The sequence below is a fragment of the Lytechinus variegatus genome, chromosome 10 (genome assembly GCF_018143015.1).
Source record: "Lytechinus variegatus isolate NC3 chromosome 10, Lvar_3.0, whole genome shotgun sequence".
NCBI lineage: Eukaryota > Metazoa > Echinodermata > Echinoidea > Temnopleuroida > Toxopneustidae > Lytechinus > Lytechinus variegatus.
Window position 1 is genome coordinate 12,850,151 of NC_054749.1, and position 6,090 is coordinate 12,856,240.

Sequence of the window (6,090 nt, forward strand, 5' to 3'; positions counted from 1 at the left end):
TTACGCTTTTTCAGTATTCATTTCAGTTTAACATACGATATCTCAGTTGAACGGAGAGATATTCTCATGAAATTGTATCAATTTTAAAGCTTAACATGCTCTATCATATCTGATAAAATGATTGCAATAGCATGTATATTCGGGACACCGCGACTGGTAGAATACAAAATGATGAGGGTGGAGGGGGGGGGGGGAAGGGGAAGCGGTACACACAAAGTCTCTGGGAGAGGCACGTTTCATTTTTTATATGTGAATAATATAAAAGGGTGCTCGAGATTTAATTTTGGTCTCATTTTAAAGCTTATGGTTAGTAGTATAATAATCTAACATTATTCACAATCTATTTCAATTAATTAATTGTAATTCATGATGATTATGATAACCCTAAAATTCTTTACATAAATTCACCAAAAGTTCTCACAGGGGAACACATTAAGATGTAATTTTTTTGCCAAATGGAAAGGAATTGTCATGATATTGGTGTCATTTGAAAGCTGAGTATAAGCTCTATTAGGGTTGATAGTATAGGTTTATAGGCACATCAATTTGCGACACTATGCTCGATAAAAAATAACAAAACAAGGGTAATTGAGGGGTGGTGGAAGCGGTACACTACATACAACTCTATAAGATTGTAAAGATTTAAACATGTGTAACATTTTCAGTGGGGTAGACCTTTGATTTTGGTCTCATTTTATAGGCATATACAACATATAAAACAGAATGCCTCTATACACATAGAATCGTTGATTATGATATGTTTGAAAACTTAAAAAAATTGAAATGTTGCATTCTCAAAATTTACGTAACTTTGCATATCGAAATGACCTTTATGAAATTAATGAATCGGTATAAGTTATATATCATCTAAAAGAAAATTATATGAGCAAACCAAATATGGGAAGTAATTAATGGTAGGGGTGAAGAAAAAAATATGGATGTTTGAATTTAATTATATTCGGGGTCCTAAAAAGTCAAATATTTTCGCTCATAAGATATGAGTTTTTCACCCTACCTCATTTCTAATGCCTTTTTTTAAAATCCTCATGAAAAATCTTTTCAGAAAAAGTATACGCTTGTATGGATACCCTATCAAACAGTAAACATATAATCATGCGCGATCATTGGACTTCAGCGATGTAACACAAATGGGGCGAGTTCAAGAGGCATGGCCATCTTCAAATTTGGGAAACTTGTTTGTGCCTCTCTGCTAATAACGTATCTACTATGGAGTTACAAAGTGCCAATACATGTACTCAACAATAGAAAAAGAAAAAGGAAACAAAATGAAAAATAAACATTGATGAGTAAACCTGACTTGTCCCATGTTCAATAGGGTATTTAAAGGACAAGTCCACCCCAACAAAAACTTGATTTGAATAAAAAGAAAAAAATTCAACAAGCACAACACTGAAAATTTCATCAAAATCAGATGTAAAATAAGAAAGTTATGGTATTTTAAAGTTTCGCTTATTTTCAACAAAGTAGTTGTATGAACGAGCCAGTTACATCCAAATGAGAGAGTTGATGACATCACTCACTATTTCTTTTGTATTTTATTATATGAAATATGAAATATTTTGATTTTCTCGTCATTGTCATGTAAAATGAAGTTTCATTCCTCCCTAAACACGTGGAATTCCATTATTTGAACATTTTGTGCTTCAGGCAAGGAGGTCCTAATTGTCAAATTCGTAAAAATTTAAATATTGTTTAATTCAAACAATAAAAAACAAAAGAAATAGTGAGTGAGTGACATCATCGACTCTCTCATTTGGATGTAACTGGCTTGTTCATATAACTATTTTGTTGAAAATAAGCGAAACTTTGAAATGTCATAACTTTCTTATTTTACATCCGATTTTGATGAAATTTTCAGCATTGTGCTTGTCTGATTTTTCTCTATTGATTCAAATGAACATTTTTCTGAGGTGGACTTGACCTTTAATGATAAAATACATGTACTTGTGTGTATATACTATTATTCCTGTTTGTAATATTTGAACTTTTACTATGTACCTAACTTGCACATTGTACAAATATTTAAGCAGCTGTATTATTATGATACATAATATGAAGTGCCTTTATTATGTACAATGTATATTGTCCTTAATTTAGACATTTTTTTTCCTTCAAAATGTACAAAAAATATTTAGAAGAAAAAATATATATATCTTGTCACGATATGCATTACCTTTGTGCCACCAGTCTTCATTTAATAATATGCATTAGATTGTGTAAATGTGCAATATGTATTGCACAATTTTCTCTTAGTTTTCATTTATAATGTTTGGTTACCAATTTAACATTGGTGGTGGTGATGGTGATTGTTTTTACCATATTGCTAGGAAAGCATGAATGCTTGTAAGCATTCAACCAGAGGACCAATGGCTAAAGGTCCTATTCAAGGTACCTGGTAATGAGGGTTAATGCCTTACCAAAGGGCAATAGCGTACCAAGTGGGAATAGAACCCGGGTCCTTGGAAATTGAAACCCCTGCTCTACCGACTGAGCTATCGCGCCTCCTTGTTGTTTCCATGTAGTTATGTTTTTATCATGACTCTTGAAATTTTGAACTCATTTTCATGTTTAGTTACAGCTTTGATTTCTATACATTATATTTATCTTTTATGTAAATTCCAATTCCTATAATCTTGGTGAAAATAACATGATTTGCTGTGTATATGAAGATGATGTTAAATCTTAATGTGTGCTATTCCAGTGAGATTTTTTTTTTAGGATTAAATATTCCTTCACTGTTCATGTTAATACATCTTGTATTTCTACAGGAGTTATTAATAGTGCCTTATGTCTTGTGACTATGGTAAATATCACCTTAAGTTAGTTTCTCTTTCGAACTTCAAGATCTATCAGTTGGTCATAGCAGACCTACGTCAATGCCAAAGTCTGTGTTGTATTTTTTATTCTGTTAATGACAGCTTATGTTTGTAGTAGAGGAACACGGTATTTAGTGAGTAAACAATGAACAGAAATACATGTACATGTATTTAGGGCAAGATTAAATACAAGGTAAGATAAAAGATGGAACACTAAACAAAAATTGTCTAGCCTTTTTAGTTGTCAAGAGGGCTGTGTAAATGAAGATAATGGAACCATGTAACAAACCAAATAGTAAATAGAATATCTAATTCTAAAGTGCGTCTTTCAGGTCATTTGCATTTTCTTTTTTTTCATGACAGGAAGCTCTCTACAAAAATAAAAGTCTTTAAAGTATTGTCAACAATCATGTTTCTTTTTCTTATAATCTTTGGAAGATTTACATTCCAATAATTAACAATATTTTCCAATAACCTTGTTGTGTTCTTCTACTTTGAATTCTTTAAGGTCACATGTTTACATATTTCTCTTTGTCGTACGATTTTGATATTCAAAATACCTGTTAACTTAGCATCTCTGCAATAATGGGTGTTTCTTTTATGTATTATTGAAAATTTGTAAATATTTCATAAATGTTTACTTAACTCTGTATCTTGTATCTTTGCATCTCCAAGCCTAAAGCAGGAGCAATAATATCTGAGTCCTTTGGAAGTGCATTTATTTTGCTTAAGGCTTGGTCCCACTGCCCTTACGGATGCAGAGAGGATGTAAAACGGAAAAGAATCTTGCCATCGTTTGGAAAACATTATGTATCCATTGTGTACTCTTTGCATACGTGTTTCATACGTTCTATATCCATCAAGCATCCGTCCACTGTTATTTCACTGTTCGCCCATTTTGTCCATTGTCTGGAGCGGATGAAAACGGATGGAGCCACCCCGAAATTTTGCTTGTCCGCTGTATCCATTATATGTTTTCAGTCCGTCAGCCAGTGGGACCAGGCCTTTACTGAACGGTATTGCTGTAAAGTGACTTGGCTTGCAACTTACAATGAAATTTTGAAATCTATGAACTACATATTTTATGCAACTCTTATTTCTTCTCATGAAATGTATTTATAACAAACTTAATGTCATTATTTTCATTAAAATAACAACTTTTGAAATTTGTTAGTGTATGCTTTTATGTACTTTTTCTCCATCGAGTGTCAATTTCCAATTATTTTGCTCTCAAGTCTCTATTACATAACACCCCCAGGCATGCTACTGAGTGAAAGACTGTTCTGAGATTGACATTGATTTCCCCATGATTTGACAATGGTAGGTCGCTTTAAAGGTCAAGTCCACCTCAGTAAAATGTTGATTTGAATCAATAGAGAAAAATCAGACGAGCATAATGCTGAAAATTTCATCAAAATTGGATGTAAAATGAGAAAGTTATGACATTCTAAGTTTCACACTTATTTTTAACAAAATAGTTATATGAACAAGCCAGTTACATCCAAATGAGAGATTCGATGATGTCACTCACTATTTCTTTTGTTTCTTATTGTTTGAATTATGCAATATTTCAATTTTTACAAATTTGATGATCAGGACCCCCTTGCCTGAAGCACAAAATGTTAAAATAATGGAATTCCACATGTTCAGGGAGGAATGAAACTTCATTTCACATGACAATGACGAGAAAATCAAAATATTTCATATAATAAAATACAAAAGAAATAGTGAGTGATGACATCAGTTCCCTCATTTGCATGCCGACTGAGATGTACATTTTTGTGAAATGTACTGTTTTGTGAAATGAAGCGAAACTTTAAAATGTCATAACTTTCTTATTTTACATCCGATTTTGATGAAATTTTCAGTGTTATGCTTGTTGAATTTTGCTCTTTTTATTCAAATCAAGTTTTTCTTGGGCTGGACTTGTCCTTTAAGTGTGTTTATACATATGCCCATCATGTGTGTGATTCATATCACATGATTCAATCTCAACCCCAAAAGTGCCCCAAAATGAATGAAAAACTAAACAGTATTTTACGATTTCATGGCACCAAACACATTTATTTCATTGTGCAATAAATTTTGAATAAGATTGGAATATTCTAGAATCTATAAATTGCAGCCTTAACTACATCATCTGCTTAAAGTTATATATACACTACAGAAATGACTCATGATTGATGTGAGACATGAATTTTAAAAGCCAAATGCTACATTTAAAACATTGTAATAATGCAAAATTCATAATTAACAAATCAGTCATTGCAATCTTATTCAATTAGATTACATTTACAGCTGTAGATCTGCTTGAATTTCATATTTATCAAATTTTCCATTTTTGACATCTAAGGTACATAATTCCAATGAGATCAAATAATAACACAATAGAAATAAAATGCAAAATGATATAATTGGGTGGTTTTAGGTGAAAAACTTGCACATGGTATCAATGTTGAATAGCTAAGCTTGTATTTTGCATTCCACAATAGCAAATTTCCGTGACGTGAAAAATGGTTTGATATAAAAAGTCAAATGTATAGATTATAATATTTCATTATTTTACAGTGTCAATAACAAAATCAAGATGACTATATAGTAGTTATCAAAAGTAATACTGATAGAATGATGTGCATAGATTAATATGGAAGGACGGAAAAAGAAATCTGGGCCCTGTCTTACAAAGATTTGCGATTGATCCAATCAATCATAACTATGAAAATCCATCAGTGTCAAAAATTTTCTACAGGAAATGTGCAAAATGTCCTTTGTAAACAAAGGAGAACACACCGATCTGTCAAGAAATAAATGAATTTATGGATGTACATTCATATCTAGAATTTTTTTTGAACAAACATGCATTGTATATGTTCACTTTGCTGGCTTTCCATAGTTGCGATTGATCGGATCCATCGCAACTCTTTGTAAGACCGGCCCCTGTTGTCCTATGACAAAAGGATGCAACTACTTTTTTTTCTTTTGAATTTACCTTTCCTTGATTTGGGATATTTTTTGTATGCTCTACATGATGCTATTAACCAGGAATTCAAGTCTCATAGCCCCCTAATTTCTGGAATATAGACATTTTGAACATATTTCCTCACAAAACGGTAACACATTTTCCTCATTTACTAAGAAAGTCATTCCACAGAGTTGCTTCATTTTGTCATAGATGGTGGAAATACTATGAGCATGAATCAGATGCTTCATGAATGTCAAATTGACATGGTCATTCACACACAGACAAATGGAA